Source organism: Aegilops tauschii, chromosome 6 (genome assembly GCF_002575655.3).
Source record: "Aegilops tauschii subsp. strangulata cultivar AL8/78 chromosome 6, Aet v6.0, whole genome shotgun sequence".
Lineage (NCBI taxonomy): Eukaryota > Viridiplantae > Streptophyta > Magnoliopsida > Poales > Poaceae > Aegilops > Aegilops tauschii.
Genome location: NC_053040.3, coordinates 492,025,020 through 492,043,497, shown reverse-complemented (window position 1 = coordinate 492,043,497; position 18,478 = coordinate 492,025,020). Strand labels below are relative to the sequence as shown.

At 44.3% G+C, this 18,478-nt stretch overlaps 1 long non-coding RNA gene and 2 pseudogenes across 1 annotated transcript; all 3 read right to left on the bottom strand.

The window, feature by feature from the left end:
- Window positions 1-37: 37 nt before the first annotated feature.
- Window positions 38-2,747, bottom strand: LOC141026333 (uncharacterized). Its single transcript, XR_012188285.1, has 3 exons — window positions 1,008-2,747; window positions 537-930; window positions 38-313 (listed from the first exon to the last, which is right to left on the bottom strand). It is a non-coding gene; the product is annotated as an uncharacterized lncRNA (long non-coding RNA).
- Window positions 2,748-6,326: 3,579 nt separating this feature from the next.
- LOC141026332 (uncharacterized) lies at window positions 6,327-9,096 on the bottom strand (annotated as a pseudogene).
- A 3,543-nt stretch (window positions 9,097-12,639) lies between these two features.
- LOC109776160 (uncharacterized) lies at window positions 12,640-15,057 on the bottom strand (annotated as a pseudogene).
- Between the last annotated feature and the right edge of the window lie 3,421 nt (window positions 15,058-18,478).

The window sequence follows — 18,478 nt, the reverse complement described above, 5'->3', positions numbered from 1 at the left end:
AGTTTTATCCTGTACTTGGGTTGCATGGAACCAAATTAACCAGTCGCAAACTTGGGGTGCAACGGATTCAGATTGAAGTCAGAGCTGTAACCACACCACTGTTTGCAACTTCTACACAGGTGTGTCAGCTCGCTGTCTCCGCTTGAGTGCTGTCTTTGTCGCTTCTCTTGCGCTTCCTAACCCTCTTTCTCTTCGCCTCACCATCAGCCTTAGGACCCTGAAGGGAACATGTACTCATTAGTGCTCATGCTTGTCAGATACATGTGCTTCCGGTGTAGGGTCATGCACATCCCAGTGCAACTGAAATCAGGAGCTACAGCACAACAAAAAATGTGCAATGGGGCTTCAGTAGCCTATCTAAGATTTAAGTTGTTGCATTATCTCTTATACATCCTACTCTGAGTTCTACACCTCAACATAAGCCATGCAACTCCAAGCTTGCTGTTGAAACATTGAATTAAGCACGTATAATCTGCATGTTTCAGCTATTACATACAGCTTACAGATGTAGATGCTATCTAGCGATGATTAAGTACCTGATTTTGAGCAGCTGACGGTTGGGGCTTCGGTTTCTTTTTCTTGCAAGAGAGTGGGTTTGGGCCCTGCAGAAGGACACACATCGGCTTCTCATAACTCCAAATGTTAGTGATGCCCACTAAACGTGCATATGACGAATATCCTGAAGAACAGTTTATGTAAATATAACCTTTGCTCTGTTCCTTTTAAACTTGCATTTCTCTGCCACTTGATGTGCGTTTCCATCGACAGATGTCTTTCCTTCCGATGACGCCTTCAATAGCTTCTTAAATTCTGATTTTCCATATGAATACGCTTCTCCTCATCCAACTGAGCAAACTTACGTTGCTGCACGGAGGGTTGCTCAACAAACAGGGAGTTCTTCAGACCGTATATCACAGGAACACAAGGAACCTACAGCATAGTAAAACATGCATGAACACGTTGCTGCACAAAAAGTTTAGAAGATAAGATGGCAAAAATCTTCATACCTCTCGTAGCTTTGCCCGGAGACCAGAATCCTGGGTGGCGACAAAGTAGTGCTCCGGATTCTTATCACCAACCAGGGACAGGATACAGTCCACAGCACTGACCACTTTGTCATGCTCGCAACCGAAGACACAAATAAAATTACAGAGGACAGACAATCAGCGCCTCCGCAAGTCACGATACTGCAATATCCCCACTGAATGTAGTAGTACTATGAATACACTCAACACATCAAGAGAAGTCTCTCTCAAAAAAGAAAAACACATCAACAGAAGTTCATTGAACAATCCGTGTTTCAAACTCCTCTAAAACTATCCTTCCTGAATGACTGAACGTAGTAGTAGTAGTACTACTACATACAAACTGAAAGAACAAAACAATTGTGCAGAATTCCGTTACATGTTTTTCAGTTCGTGCATGAAGTTAAATAGTTGGAAATGGAACCAAACTAACCATTACATTATTTGCAGTTGAGAGTATTGAAGCAAACAAAGCAGTGCCAATTTACAGGATAAGCACAAACAGGGAGGTTCTGATTAACGAGCAGTTCAAATTGGTGTGACTCAAATTGGCTCTAATTCTATGAGGTAACTAAGGGCATGTCAAACGCGGACGCTTAGGACGAGCGCCAGGATCTGATTCCCGGCCAATTAGCGGTTAGTTTAGGAAATCCTGGTGTTTAGCTAGGCATCGAAGCAACATGATGCATCGAGCGCTTAGCCTCTTTTCTACCCGCTCGAAGCGCCCGGGTTCATTATTTATTAAACACAATTAGCGCCTGCCGTTGGAAGGCAAGGCGCTTAAGTATTTTTCTAATTTTATGATCTTTATTTTCTTTTCCGTAAGCGCCTATACTAGCGGTTGGCATTGTAGATGCCCTAATATGACAAGACAAAGTGATTCATATTCGAAATTGCATCAACGACCAATGCAATTTCATACTAGAATTTCAAGACTGTAAATAAAAAAAATAAAAAATAGGAGGATAGAATGGGAACTGGCGGTGGCGAGGAGCCGGGCGGCGTCGAAGGCCTGGGAGTAGGACTTGCCGAGGCGGCGGAGCTCGACCTGGACGCACTTGGAGGTGAAGAGCGGGGGCGGCCGGGCGGCGGAGAGGAGCTCGCGGAGTGCGTCGTCGGCGGGGAGCAGTTGGTGGACGAGGAGGTGGTGCACGAAGGTGCCGTCGACGAGCACCTTGTAGGGCTCGCGGAAACCGAAGCAGGTGGAGTAGAACTTTACCACCTTGCGGTGCCTCGACCGCCTCTTCACCCTAATCGTCGGCGGCGGCCGGAGGTGGCGGCTGCGCGTCGAGTGGAGGTGGAGGAGGCGCGAGGGCTTTGGGGTTTCGTATCCACCGCGTGGGTGCGTGCTGGGCCGGTGTGGGCCGGGCGGACTCTGTTCCGGGCTGGGCTGTGTACTGCGGTCCGTGATCATCATGCTCAAAATTTAAGAACAAAACAAATAGGCCATTTTCCCCTAAAAAAAACAAATAGGCCATTTTCGTGTAACTGCTCTACGGGAATGTACCAGTGCACCCACTCTTGTGGTGTAACTAGTGCCCGGTATGTCTCAAAAAAAAAACTAGTGCACCGGATCCCCTATTTTAAAATATATTTAGAAAATCTGAAAGAAATCTAACATATTGACACGTCATCAATATCTGATGTCATAAAATTTCGTATGAAAACTTGAATTATTTCTTGAGATAAAAAATAACAAATTTAACATCAATGTGACAATGAGCCAAATCTATAGCCCAACGTACATTGTGTATTATTCAGTGTCGAACTTGTCTTTTCTTCAGAATTTTTAGAACGTTTATAAATGTGCTAGCGAGTTCGGTGTCTTAGAAGGGAGAGAGGGAATGGATTGGTGGAATCATTGATTTATTGTTTGAGCCTCGTGGGCATGCATATATATAGGAGTACATGATCGACTTGGAGTGCAAGACAACCTGAAATTTCCTAGTATATCCTATCAGTCACAACGGTAGCAACGCAGATGGCGAGACTGGAGAAGAATACGAAAGTTAGCCTATGGACATCCCCCCCCCCCAGTCGTAACGGTCGGTGCATCGCGAAGTTGTGGCTTGAGTGAAAACCGACACGGTTGCTCAAGCAAGGCGGTACCCCTTTGTGGCGATGTCGAGGTAGTCGAGAGCGTAGGATGGTGTAGTCGTGGTCGAGGTAGCCGTGCGAGGAATGTCGTGGTCGATGTCGAGTCGGGGTGGCCGGTGTCGAGGTAGTCGCCGTGGACCGGGAAGAAGAGCGGCGGCGGCGGCTAGGTCAAGAGCACAGCGGCGGTGCTTGAAGTAGGCAAGGAAGAACCCGACAGCATGACGAAGACCGGCACGGATGGTGGCTTTCCCGCGCCTAGGAAGACGGTGCGGCGCATACCACAAAGGACTCGACGCGCGTGGACGGCGAAGTGGATCGCGTGCCGCGACGCCATGGCCTGAAGAGGTGACGCAGTGGCCAAGCGCGGGTTAGGATGACGGCGGGGAAGACCTCAGGGTGTCGGCACGGTCACCAATTTTAATGAACTTTTTCCAAATTTTGAAAAAAGTTCATCAAGTTTGAAAAAAGTTGAACTTTTTTTTAAAATTTGGTGAACTTTTTCCAAAACCGATGAACTTTTTTTCCCAAATTCATGATATTTTTTTCAAAATCGGTGAACTTTTATCAAATTCATGACTTTTGTAAAGTTTGATGAACTTTTTTTGAAAACCAGTGAGCTTTTTATAACCCGTGAGCATTTTTATTTTTGAATTCTATTTTCTGAGTTTAAAAATATATCTAAAGTCAATGGTCAATGATTAACGGGTCTAGCACTACCAGTCAACCACGAAGCGATCGAGCTTTCTTTAGCGATCGAAACGGTCGAGCAAGGAAAACGGGGAAGCACGCGTCGTGCGCGAGCTCGTCCGCTCGTTCTCGGGCCGGCCCACGTAGACAGCCATGTGATCGCTGGTTTGTCTACTGGCGCATAAGGCTCGGGCGAGGAGGTCTCTGTTCTTTATGCTACCTTTGCAATGGATGAATAGATCAGAGGTTTTTCCAAAAAAACTTTGAAGTTGAAAAAAAGAGATCGCCGAAATATACCAATGATAGGTCTTGTTTTCAGGGTGCATCAGAGGAAAAGCCAACAATGGAGATGGACGGTAAATTGGATTCATGGTTTGGATTCATGGTTTGCGAGTGAAGATATATTCTAGTTTAAAGATAGTCTGGGCACGGCCATTGGCAGCATTCTTATTCATGTCACTTATTTATTTGGCCTTTTGTCTTTGGTGAGTCGCGCCGGTGGCAAAGTGGAACCACTGGCACAACCACCAACACCATTTGCTTGAAGAGGGTCAAATACGCGTATATTACATATATGGAGCATTACTATCATTTATAACCGTGGCTGTTCTCACAGTACTAGTTGAAGATTTTGACATTTCTTTTTTCAACAGTTTATGTGCTTGTACCAGTGTAAACAACGATTAATGTATTTGCCTGCGACCGCATTTTGGATCATCGATGATATGTACGACTCGTCTAAGTTAAATTTAAGGAGCTGTATTATTTTCTGTTATGAAATGATCTTTTAACAGTATTTTGAGTATACATTTTTTCTAAACTGTTGGAAAAGCCTTGAAATTGTGATCATGTTGGCTCAGTGCACCTATACATGACGACTTGTAAAATTTGCCATGCCATCTATGACGCAAGGAAAAGACTACAAGTTGAAACCGATCTCGGATCGTTGGTTTCTTCGTAATACAAGGTTAAAGCTTTGAATAAACTCACAAAAATTACGAACCAGGACAAATTTTACATGTCCAAACCACTGTTACAGCAGCAGTCCTCCAGGGACGATGCATGATCTATCAAGTTGACTGACAGTTATGTATGGTGCACCGGATTCGGATTGAAGCCAGAGCAGAGCTGCAACCACACCGCTGTTTGCAACTTCTATGCAGGTGTGTCAGCTCGCTGTCTCAGCTTGACTGCTGTCTTTGCCGCTTCTCTTGCGCTTCCTAACCCTCTTCCTCTTTGCCTCGCCATCATCCTTCGGACACCGAAGGAAATATGTACTCATCAGTGCTCGTGCTTTTCAGATACATGTGCTTCCAGTGAATAGTCATGCACATCCCAGTCTAACTGAAATTAGGAGTTACAGCCAAAAAAAAAGTGCAATCGGCTTCAGTAGCCTATCTTAGATTGAAGTAGTTGTATTATCTATTATATACCATTATATACATCCTACTCTCAGTTCTACACCTCAATATAAGCCATGCAACTCCAAGCTTGCTGTTGAAACATTGAATTAGGCATGTATAATCTGCGTGTTTCAAGTATTACATACAGCTTACAGATGTAAATCTGTCTAGCGATGATTAATTACCTGATTTTGAGCAGCTGACGGTTGGGGCTTCGGTTTCTTTTTCTTGCAAGAGAGTGGGTTTGGGCCCTGCAGATGGACACACATGAGGATCTCATAACTCCAAATATTAGTGATGCCAACTAAACGTGCATGTGACAAATATCCTGAAAAACAGTTTCTGTAAATATAACCTTTGCTCTGTTCCTTTTAAACTTGCTTTTCTCTGCAACTACTCCGGGTATATTTCCATCGATAGACATCTTTCCTTCTGATGACGCTTTTAGTAGCTTCTTAAATTCTGATTTTTTCCATATGTATACGCTTCTCCTCATCCAACTGAGCAAACTTGCGTTGCTGCACTGAGGGTTGCTCAATAAACAGGGAGTTCTTCAGACCGTATATCACAGGAACACAAGGAACCTACAACCAAGGAAAACAGACATGAGCACATTGCAGCAGAAGCAGTTTTTAACATGTCATAATACATTTTGCTAGTTTTTAAGTAGATACTATGGTATCTGTAGGCTGTATTATTGATCCTGAGCAGATTCTTTCACCAAAACAAAATTCAGAATATAAAATGGTAAAATTACAATGCTAGATAAGTGCAGCGGATCTTCATACCTCCCGTAGCTTAGCCCGGAGATTAGAATCCTGGGTGGCAACAAAGTAGTGTTCCGGATTCTTATCACCTACCAGCGACAGAATACAATCCACTGCACTGACCACTTTTTCATGCTCGCAGCTGAACACACCAACAGAAGTCCACAGAACAAGCAATCGTCAGTTCCTTGAGCTAATCAAGCCACAATAGAGTACAACTATCCTGACTGAATTTAGCAGCAGTACTAGTACCAGAAATTCATACAATCAAAGTGATAAAACAAAACCAATTTGATCCAAAATCCCATATGTGATTTCAGAGTTGGCGAAGAAGTTTTATCCTGTACTTGGGTTGCATGGAACCAAATTAACCAGTCGCAAACTTGGGGTGCAACGGATTCAGATTGAAGTCAGAGCTGTAACCACACCACTGTTTGCAACTTCTACACAGGTGTGTCAGCTCGCTGTCTCCGCTTGAGTGCTGTCTTTGTCGCTTCTCTTGCGCTTCCTAACCCTCTTCCTCTTCGCCTCACCATCAGCCTTAGGACCCTGAAGGGAACATGTACTCATTAGTGCTCATGCTTGTCAGATACATGTGCTTCCGGTGTAGGGTCATGCACATCCCAGTGCAACTGAAATCAGGAGCTACAGCACAACAAAAAATGTGCAATGGGGCTTCAGTAGCCTATCTAAGATTTAAGTTGTTGCATTATCTCTTATACATCCTACTCTGAGTTCTACACCTCAACATAAGCCATGCAACTCCAAGCTTGCTGTTGAAACATTGAATTAAGCACGTATAATCTGCATGTTTCAGCTATTACATACAGCTTACAGATGTAGATGCTATCTAGCGATGATTAAGTACCTGATTTTGAGCAGCTGACGGTTGGGGCTTCGGTTTCTTTTTCTTGCAAGAGAGTGGGTTTGGGCCCTGCAGAAGGACACACATCGGCTTCTCATAACTCCAAATGTTAGTGATGCCCACTAAACGTGCATATGACGAATATCCTGAAGAACAGTTTATGTAAATATAACCTTTGCTCTGTTCCTTTTAAACTTGCATTTCTCTGCCACTTGATGTGCGTTTCCATCGACAGATGTCTTTCCTTCCGATGACGCCTTCAATAGCTTCTTAAATTCTGATTTTCCATATGAATACGCTTCTCCTCATCCAACTGAGCAAACTTACGTTGCTGCACGGAGGGTTGCTCAACAAACAGGGAGTTCTTCAGACCGTATATCACAGGAACACAAGGAACCTACAGCATAGTAAAACATGCATGAACACGTTGCTGCACAAAAAGTTTAGAAGATAAGATGGCAAAAATCTTCATACCTCTCGTAGCTTTGCCCGGAGACCAGAATCCTGGGTGGCGACAAAGTAGTGCTCCGGATTCTTATCACCAACCAGGGACAGGATACAGTCCACAGCACTGACCACTTTGTCATGCTCGCAACCGAAGACACAAATAAAATTACAGAGGACAGACAATCAGCGCCTCCGCAAGTCACGATACTGCAATATCCCCACTGAATGTAGTAGTACTATGAATACACTCAACACATCAAGAGAAGTCTCTCTCAAAAAAGAAAAACACATCAACAGAAGTTCATTGAACAATCCGTGTTTCAAACTCCTCTAAAACTATCCTTCCTGAATGACTGAACGTAGTAGTAGTAGTACTACTACATACAAACTGAAAGAACAAAACAATTGTGCAGAATTCCGTTACATGTTTTTCAGTTCGTGCATGAAGTTAAATAGTTGGAAATGGAACCAAACTAACCATTACATTATTTGCAGTTGAGAGTATTGAAGCAAACAAAGCAGTGCCAATTTACAGGATAAGCACAAACAGGGAGGTTCTGATTAACGAGCAGTTCAAATTGGTGTGACTCAAATTGGCTCTAATTCTATGAGGTAACTAAGGGCATGTCAAACGCGGACGCTTAGGACGAGCGCCAGGATCTGATTCCCGGCCAATTAGCGGTTAGTTTAGGAAATCCTGGTGTTTAGCTAGGCATCGAAGCAACATGATGCATCGAGCGCTTAGCCTCTTTTCTACCCGCTCGAAGCGCCCGGGTTCATTATTTATTAAACACAATTAGCGCCTGCCGTTGGAAGGCAAGGCGCTTAAGTATTTTTCTAATTTTATGATCTTTATTTTCTTTTCCGTAAGCGCCTATACTAGCGGTTGGCATTGTAGATGCCCTAATATGACAAGACAAAGTGATTCATATTCGAAATTGCATCAACGACCAATGCAATTTCATACTAGAATTTCAAGACTGTAAATAAAAAAAATAAAAAATAGGAGGATAGAATGGGAACTGGCGGTGGCGAGGAGCCGGGCGGCGTCGAAGGCCTGGGAGTAGGACTTGCCGAGGCGGCGGAGCTCGACCTGGACGCACTTGGAGGTGAAGAGCGGGGGCGGCCGGGCGGCGGAGAGGAGCTCGCGGAGTGCGTCGTCGGCGGGGAGCAGTTGGTGGACGAGGAGGTGGTGCACGAAGGTGCCGTCGACGAGCACCTTGTAGGGCTCGCGGAAACCGAAGCAGGTGGAGTAGAACTTTACCACCTTGCGGTGCCTCGACCGCCTCTTCACCCTAATCGTCGGCGGCGGCCGGAGGTGGCGGCTGCGCGTCGAGTGGAGGTGGAGGAGGCGCGAGGGCTTTGGGGTTTCGTATCCACCGCGTGGGTGCGTGCTGGGCCGGTGTGGGCCGGGCGGACTCTGTTCCGGGCTGGGCTGTGTACTGCGGTCCGTGATCATCATGCTCAAAATTTAAGAACAAAACAAATAGGCCATTTTCCCCTAAAAAAAACAAATAGGCCATTTTCGTGTAACTGCTCTACGGGAATGTACCAGTGCACCCACTCTTGTGGTGTAACTAGTGCCCGGTATGTCTCAAAAAAAAAACTAGTGCACCGGATCCCCTATTTTAAAATATATTTAGAAAATCTGAAAGAAATCTAACATATTGACACGTCATCAATATCTGATGTCATAAAATTTCGTATGAAAACTTGAATTATTTCTTGAGATAAAAAATAACAAATTTAACATCAATGTGACAATGAGCCAAATCTATAGCCCAACGTACATTGTGTATTATTCAGTGTCGAACTTGTCTTTTCTTCAGAATTTTTAGAACGTTTATAAATGTGCTAGCGAGTTCGGTGTCTTAGAAGGGAGAGAGGGAATGGATTGGTGGAATCATTGATTTATTGTTTGAGCCTCGTGGGCATGCATATATATAGGAGTACATGATCGACTTGGAGTGCAAGACAACCTGAAATTTCCTAGTATATCCTATCAGTCACAACGGTAGCAACGCAGATGGCGAGACTGGAGAAGAATACGAAAGTTAGCCTATGGACATCCCCCCCCCCCCCAGTCGTAACGGTCGGTGCATCGCGAAGTTGTGGCTTGAGTGAAAACCGACACGGTTGCTCAAGCAAGGCGGTACCCCTTTGTGGCGATGTCGAGGTAGTCGAGAGCGTAGGATGGTGTAGTCGTGGTCGAGGTAGCCGTGCGAGGAATGTCGTGGTCGATGTCGAGTCGGGGTGGCCGGTGTCGAGGTAGTCGCCGTGGACCGGGAAGAAGAGCGGCGGCGGCGGCTAGGTCAAGAGCACAGCGGCGGTGCTTGAAGTAGGCAAGGAAGAACCCGACAGCATGACGAAGACCGGCACGGATGGTGGCTTTCCCGCGCCTAGGAAGACGGTGCGGCGCATACCACAAAGGACTCGACGCGCGTGGACGGCGAAGTGGATCGCGTGCCGCGACGCCATGGCCTGAAGAGGTGACGCAGTGGCCAAGCGCGGGTTAGGATGACGGCGGGGAAGACCTCAGGGTGTCGGCACGGTCACCAATTTTAATGAACTTTTTCCAAATTTTGAAAAAAGTTCATCAAGTTTGAAAAAAGTTGAACTTTTTTTTAAAATTTGGTGAACTTTTTCCAAAACCGATGAACTTTTTTTCCCAAATTCATGATATTTTTTTCAAAATCGGTGAACTTTTATCAAATTCATGACTTTTGTAAAGTTTGATGAACTTTTTTTGAAAACCAGTGAGCTTTTTATAACCCGTGAGCATTTTTATTTTTGAATTCTATTTTCTGAGTTTAAAAATATATCTAAAGTCAATGGTCAATGATTAACGGGTCTAGCACTACCAGTCAACCACGAAGCGATCGAGCTTTCTTTAGCGATCGAAACGGTCGAGCAAGGAAAACGGGGAAGCACGCGTCGTGCGCGAGCTCGTCCGCTCGTTCTCGGGCCGGCCCACGTAGACAGCCATGTGATCGCTGGTTTGTCTACTGGCGCATAAGGCTCGGGCGAGGAGGTCTCTGTTCTTTATGCTACCTTTGCAATGGATGAATAGATCAGAGGTTTTTCCAAAAAAACTTTGAAGTTGAAAAAAAGAGATCGCCGAAATATACCAATGATAGGTCTTGTTTTCAGGGTGCATCAGAGGAAAAGCCAACAATGGAGATGGACGGTAAATTGGATTCATGGTTTGGATTCATGGTTTGCGAGTGAAGATATATTCTAGTTTAAAGATAGTCTGGGCACGGCCATTGGCAGCATTCTTATTCATGTCACTTATTTATTTGGCCTTTTGTCTTTGGTGAGTCGCGCCGGTGGCAAAGTGGAACCACTGGCACAACCACCAACACCATTTGCTTGAAGAGGGTCAAATACGCGTATATTACATATATGGAGCATTACTATCATTTATAACCGTGGCTGTTCTCACAGTACCAGTTGAAGATTTTGACATTTCTTTTTTCAACAGTTTATGTGCTTGTACCAGTGTAAACAACGATTAATGTATTTGCCTGCGACCGCATTTTGGATCATCGATGATATGTACGACTCGTCTAAGTTAAATTTAAGGAGCTGTATTATTTTCTGTTATGAAATGATCTTTTAACAGTATTTTGAGTATACATTTTTTCTAAACTGTTGGAAAAGCCTTGAAATTGTGATCATGTTGGCTCAGTGCACCTATACATGACGACTTGTAAAATTTGCCATGCCATCTATGACGCAAGGAAAAGACTACAAGTTGAAACCGATCTCGGATCGTTGGTTTCTTCGTAATACAAGGTTAAAGCTTTGAATAAACTCACAAAAATTACGAACCAGGACAAATTTTACATGTCCAAACCACTGTTACAGCAGCAGTCCTCCAGGGACGATGCATGATCTATCAAGTTGACTGACAGTTATGTATGGTGCACCGGATTCGGATTGAAGCCAGAGCAGAGCTGCAACCACACCGCTGTTTGCAACTTCTATGCAGGTGTGTCAGCTCGCTGTCTCAGCTTGACTGCTGTCTTTGCCGCTTCTCTTGCGCTTCCTAACCCTCTTCCTCTTTGCCTCGCCATCATCCTTCGGACACCGAAGGAAATATGTACTCATCAGTGCTCGTGCTTTTCAGATACATGTGCTTCCAGTGAATAGTCATGCACATCCCAGTCTAACTGAAATTAGGAGTTACAGCCAAAAAAAAAGTGCAATCGGCTTCAGTAGCCTATCTTAGATTGAAGTAGTTGTATTATCTATTATATACCATTATATACATCCTACTCTCAGTTCTACACCTCAATATAAGCCATGCAACTCCAAGCTTGCTGTTGAAACATTGAATTAGGCATGTATAATCTGCGTGTTTCAAGTATTACATACAGCTTACAGATGTAAATCTGTCTAGCGATGATTAATTACCTGATTTTGAGCAGCTGACGGTTGGGGCTTCGGTTTCTTTTTCTTGCAAGAGAGTGGGTTTGGGCCCTGCAGATGGACACACATGAGGATCTCATAACTCCAAATATTAGTGATGCCAACTAAACGTGCATGTGACAAATATCCTGAAAAACAGTTTCTGTAAATATAACCTTTGCTCTGTTCCTTTTAAACTTGCTTTTCTCTGCAACTACTCCGGGTATATTTCCATCGATAGACATCTTTCCTTCTGATGACGCTTTTAGTAGCTTCTTAAATTCTGATTTTTTCCATATGTATACGCTTCTCCTCATCCAACTGAGCAAACTTGCGTTGCTGCACTGAGGGTTGCTCAATAAACAGGGAGTTCTTCAGACCGTATATCACAGGAACACAAGGAACCTACAACCAAGGAAAACAGACATGAGCACATTGCAGCAGAAGCAGTTTTTAACATGTCATAATACATTTTGCTAGTTTTTAAGTAGATACTATGGTATCTGTAGGCTGTATTATTGATCCTGAGCAGATTCTTTCACCAAAACAAAATTCAGAATATAAAATGGTAAAATTACAATGCTAGATAAGTGCAGCGGATCTTCATACCTCCCGTAGCTTAGCCCGGAGATTAGAATCCTGGGTGGCAACAAAGTAGTGTTCCGGATTCTTATCACCTACCAGCGACAGAATACAATCCACTGCACTGACCACTTTTTCATGCTCGCAGCTGAACACACCAACAGAAGTCCACAGAACAAGCAATCGTCAGTTCCTTGAGCTAATCAAGCCACAATAGAGTACAACTATCCTGACTGAATTTAGCAGCAGTACTAGTACCAGAAATTCATACAATCAAAGTGATAAAACAAAACCAATTTGATCCAAAATCCCATATGTGATTTCAGAGTTGGCGAAGAAGTTTTATCCTGTACTTGGGTTGCATGGAACCAAATTAACCAGTCGCAAACTTGGGGTGCAACGGATTCAGATTGAAGTCAGAGCTGTAACCACACCACTGTTTGCAACTTCTACACAGGTGTGTCAGCTCGCTGTCTCCGCTTGAGTGCTGTCTTTGTCGCTTCTCTTGCGCTTCCTAACCCTCTTCCTCTTCGCCTCACCATCAGCCTTAGGACCCTGAAGGGAACATGTACTCATTAGTGCTCATGCTTGTCAGATACATGTGCTTCCGGTGTAGGGTCATGCACATCCCAGTGCAACTGAAATCAGGAGCTACAGCACAACAAAAAATGTGCAATGGGGCTTCAGTAGCCTATCTAAGATTTAAGTTGTTGCATTATCTCTTATACATCCTACTCTGAGTTCTACACCTCAACATAAGCCATGCAACTCCAAGCTTGCTGTTGAAACATTGAATTAAGCACGTATAATCTGCATGTTTCAGCTATTACATACAGCTTACAGATGTAGATGCTATCTAGCGATGATTAAGTACCTGATTTTGAGCAGCTGACGGTTGGGGCTTCGGTTTCTTTTTCTTGCAAGAGAGTGGGTTTGGGCCCTGCAGAAGGACACACATCGGCTTCTCATAACTCCAAATGTTAGTGATGCCCACTAAACGTGCATATGACGAATATCCTGAAGAACAGTTTATGTAAATATAACCTTTGCTCTGTTCCTTTTAAACTTGCATTTCTCTGCCACTTGATGTGCGTTTCCATCGACAGATGTCTTTCCTTCCGATGACGCCTTCAATAGCTTCTTAAATTCTGATTTTCCATATGAATACGCTTCTCCTCATCCAACTGAGCAAACTTACGTTGCTGCACGGAGGGTTGCTCAACAAACAGGGAGTTCTTCAGACCGTATATCACAGGAACACAAGGAACCTACAGCATAGTAAAACATGCATGAACACGTTGCTGCACAAAAAGTTTAGAAGATAAGATGGCAAAAATCTTCATACCTCTCGTAGCTTTGCCCGGAGACCAGAATCCTGGGTGGCGACAAAGTAGTGCTCCGGATTCTTATCACCAACCAGGGACAGGATACAGTCCACAGCACTGACCACTTTGTCATGCTCGCAACCGAAGACACAAATAAAATTACAGAGGACAGACAATCAGCGCCTCCGCAAGTCACGATACTGCAATATCCCCACTGAATGTAGTAGTACTATGAATACACTCAACACATCAAGAGAAGTCTCTCTCAAAAAAGAAAAACACATCAACAGAAGTTCATTGAACAATCCGTGTTTCAAACTCCTCTAAAACTATCCTTCCTGAATGACTGAACGTAGTAGTAGTAGTACTACTACATACAAACTGAAAGAACAAAACAATTGTGCAGAATTCCGTTACATGTTTTTCAGTTCGTGCATGAAGTTAAATAGTTGGAAATGGAACCAAACTAACCATTACATTATTTGCAGTTGAGAGTATTGAAGCAAACAAAGCAGTGCCAATTTACAGGATAAGCACAAACAGGGAGGTTCTGATTAACGAGCAGTTCAAATTGGTGTGACTCAAATTGGCTCTAATTCTATGAGGTAACTAAGGGCATGTCAAACGCGGACGCTTAGGACGAGCGCCAGGATCTGATTCCCGGCCAATTAGCGGTTAGTTTAGGAAATCCTGGTGTTTAGCTAGGCATCGAAGCAACATGATGCATCGAGCGCTTAGCCTCTTTTCTACCCGCTCGAAGCGCCCGGGTTCATTATTTATTAAACACAATTAGCGCCTGCCGTTGGAAGGCAAGGCGCTTAAGTATTTTTCTAATTTTATGATCTTTATTTTCTTTTCCGTAAGCGCCTATACTAGCGGTTGGCATTGTAGATGCCCTAATATGACAAGACAAAGTGATTCATATTCGAAATTGCATCAACGACCAATGCAATTTCATACTAGAATTTCAAGACTGTAAATAAAAAAAATAAAAAATAGGAGGATAGAATGGGAACTGGCGGTGGCGAGGAGCCGGGCGGCGTCGAAGGCCTGGGAGTAGGACTTGCCGAGGCGGCGGAGCTCGACCTGGACGCACTTGGAGGTGAAGAGCGGGGGCGGCCGGGCGGCGGAGAGGAGCTCGCGGAGTGCGTCGTCGGCGGGGAGCAGTTGGTGGACGAGGAGGTGGTGCACGAAGGTGCCGTCGACGAGCACCTTGTAGGGCTCGCGGAAACCGAAGCAGGTGGAGTAGAACTTTACCACCTTGCGGTGCCTCGACCGCCTCTTCACCCTAATCGTCGGCGGCGGCCGGAGGTGGCGGCTGCGCGTCGAGTGGAGGTGGAGGAGGCGCGAGGGCTTTGGGGTTTCGTATCCACCGCGTGGGTGCGTGCTGGGCCGGTGTGGGCCGGGCGGACTCTGTTCCCGGGCTGGGCTGTGTACTGCGGTCCGTGATCATCATGCTCAAAATTTAAGAACAAAACAAATAGGCCATTTTCCCCTAAAAAAAACAAATAGGCCATTTTCGTGTAACTGCTCTACGGGAATGTACCAGTGCACCCACTCTTGTGGTGTAACTAGTGCCCGGTATGTCTCAAAAAAAAAACTAGTGCACCGGATCCCCTATTTTAAAATATATTTAGAAAATCTGAAAGAAATCTAACATATTGACACGTCATCAATATCTGATGTCATAAAATTTCGTATGAAAACTTGAATTATTTCTTGAGATAAAAAATAACAAATTTAACATCAATGTGACAATGAGCCAAATCTATAGCCCAACGTACATTGTGTATTATTCAGTGTCGAACTTGTCTTTTCTTCAGAATTTTTAGAACGTTTATAAATGTGCTAGCGAGTTCGGTGTCTTAGAAGGGAGAGAGGGAATGGATTGGTGGAATCATTGATTTATTGTTTGAGCCTCGTGGGCATGCATATATATAGGAGTACATGATCGACTTGGAGTGCAAGACAACCTGAAATTTCCTAGTATATCCTATCAGTCACAACGGTAGCAACGCAGATGGCGAGACTGGAGAAGAATACGAAAGTTAGCCTATGGACATCCCCCCCCCCCCCCCCCAGTCGTAACGGTCGGTGCATCGCGAAGTTGTGGCTTGAGTGAAAACCGACACGGTTGCTCAAGCAAGGCGGTACCCCTTTGTGGCGATGTCGAGGTAGTCGAGAGCGTAGGATGGTGTAGTCGTGGTCGAGGTAGCCGTGCGAGGAATGTCGTGGTCGATGTCGAGTCGGGGTGGCCGGTGTCGAGGTAGTCGCCGTGGACCGGGAAGAAGAGCGGCGGCGGCGGCTAGGTCAAGAGCACAGCGGCGGTGCTTGAAGTAGGCAAGGAAGAACCCGACAGCATGACGAAGACCGGCACGGATGGTGGCTTTCCCGCGCCTAGGAAGACGGTGCGGCGCATACCACAAAGGACTCGACGCGCGTGGACGGCGAAGTGGATCGCGTGCCGTGACGCCATGGCCTGAAGAGGTGACGCAGTGGCCAAGCGCGGGTTAGGATGACGGCGGGGAAGACCTCAGGGTGTCGGCACGGTCACCAATTTTAATGAACTTTTTCCAAATTTTGAAAAAAGTTCATCAAGTTTGAAAAAAGTTGAACTTTTTTTTAAAATTTGGTGAACTTTTTCCAAAACCGATGAACTTTTTTTTCCCAAATTCATGATATTTTTTTCAAAATCGGTGAACTTTTATCAAATTCATGACTTTTGTAAAGTTTGATGAACTTTTTTTGAAAACCAGTGAGCTTTTTATAACCCGTGAGCATTTTTATTTTTGAATTCTATTTTCTGAGTTTAAAAATATATCTAAAGTCAATGGTCAATGATTAACGGGTCTAGCACTACCAGTCAACCACGAAGCGATCGAGCTTTCTTTAGCGATCGAAACGGTCGAGCAAGGAAAACGGGGAAGCACGCGTCGTGCGCGAGCTCGTCCGCTCGTTCTCGGGCCGGCCCACGTAGACAGCCATGTGATCGCTGGTTTGTCTACTGGCGCATAAGGCTCGGGCGAGGAGGTCTCTGTTCTTTATGCTACCTTTGCAATGGATGAATAGATCAGAGGTTTTTCCAAAAAAACTTTGAAGTTGAAAAAAAGAGATCGCCGAAATATACCAATGATAGGTCTTGTTTTCAGGGTGCATCAGAGGAAAAGCCAACAATGGAGATGGACGGTAAATTGGATTCATGGTTTGGATTCATGGTTTGCGAGTGAAGATATATTCTAGTTTAAAGATAGTCTGGGCACGGCCATTGGCAGCATTCTTATTCATGTCACTTATTTATTTGGCCTTTTGTCTTTGGTGAGTCGCGCCGGTGGCAAAGTGGAACCACTGGCACAACCACCAACACCATTTGCTTGAAGAGGGTCAAATACGCGTATATTACATATATGGAGCATTACTATCATTTATAACCGTGGCTGTTCTCACAGTACCAGTTGAAGATTTTGACATTTCTTTTTTCAACAGTTTATGTGCTTGTACCAGTGTAAACAACGATTAATGTATTTGCCTGCGACCGCATTTTGGATCATCGATGATATGTACGACTCGTCTAAGTTAAATTTAAGGAGCTGTATTATTTTCTGTTATGAAATGATCTTTTAACAGTATTTTGAGTATACATTTTTTCTAAACTGTTGGAAAAGCCTTGAAATTGTGATCATGTTGGCTCAGTGCACCTATACATGACGACTTGTAAAATTTGCCATGCCATCTATGACGCAAGGAAAAGACTACAAGTTGAAACCGATCTCGGATCGTTGGTTTCTTCGTAATACAAGGTTAAAGCTTTGAATAAACTCACAAAAATTACGAACCAGGACAAATTTTACATGTCCAAACCACTGTTACAGCAGCAGTCCTCCAGGGACGATGCATGATCTATCAAGTTGACTGACAGTTATGTATGGTGCACCGGATTCGGATTGAAGCCAGAGCAGAGCTGCAACCACACCGCTGTTTGCAACTTCTATGCAGGTGTGTCAGCTCGCTGTCTCAGCTTGACTGCTGTCTTTGCCGCTTCTCTTGCGCTTCCTAACCCTCTTCCTCTTTGCCTCGCCATCATCCTTCGGACACCGAAGGAAATATGTACTCATCAGTGCTCGTGCTTTTCAGATACATGTGCTTCCAGTGAATAGTCATGCACATCCCAGTCTAACTGAAATTAGGAGTTACAGCCAAAAAAAAAAGTGCAATCGGCTTCAGTAGCCTATCTTAGATTGAAGTAGTTGTATTATCTATTATATACCATTATATACATCCTACTCTCAGTTCTACACCTCAATATAAGCCATGCAACTCCAAGCTTGCTGTTGAAACATTGAATTAGGCATGTATAATCTGCGTGTTTCAAGTATTACATACAGCTTACAGATGTAAATCTGTCTAGCGATGATTAATTACCTGATTTTGAGCAGCTGACGGTTGGGGCTTCGGTTTCTTTTTCTTGCAAGAGAGTGGGTTTGGGCCCTGCAGATGGACACACATGAGGATCTCATAACTCCAAATATTAGTGATGCCAACTAAACGTGCATGTGACAAATATCCTGAAAAACAGTTTCTGTAAATATAACCTTTGCTCTGTTCCTTTTAAACTTGCTTTTCTCTGCAACTACTCCGGGTATATTTCCATCGATAGACATCTTTCCTTCTGATGACGCTTTTAGTAGCTTCTTAAATTCTGATTTTTTCCATATGTATACGCTTCTCCTCATCCAACTGAGCAAACTTGCGTTGCTGCACTGAGGGTTGCTCAATAAACAGGGAGTTCTTCAGACCGTATATCACAGGAACACAAGGAACCTACAACCAAGGAAAACAGACATGAGCACATTGCAGCAGAAGCAGTTTT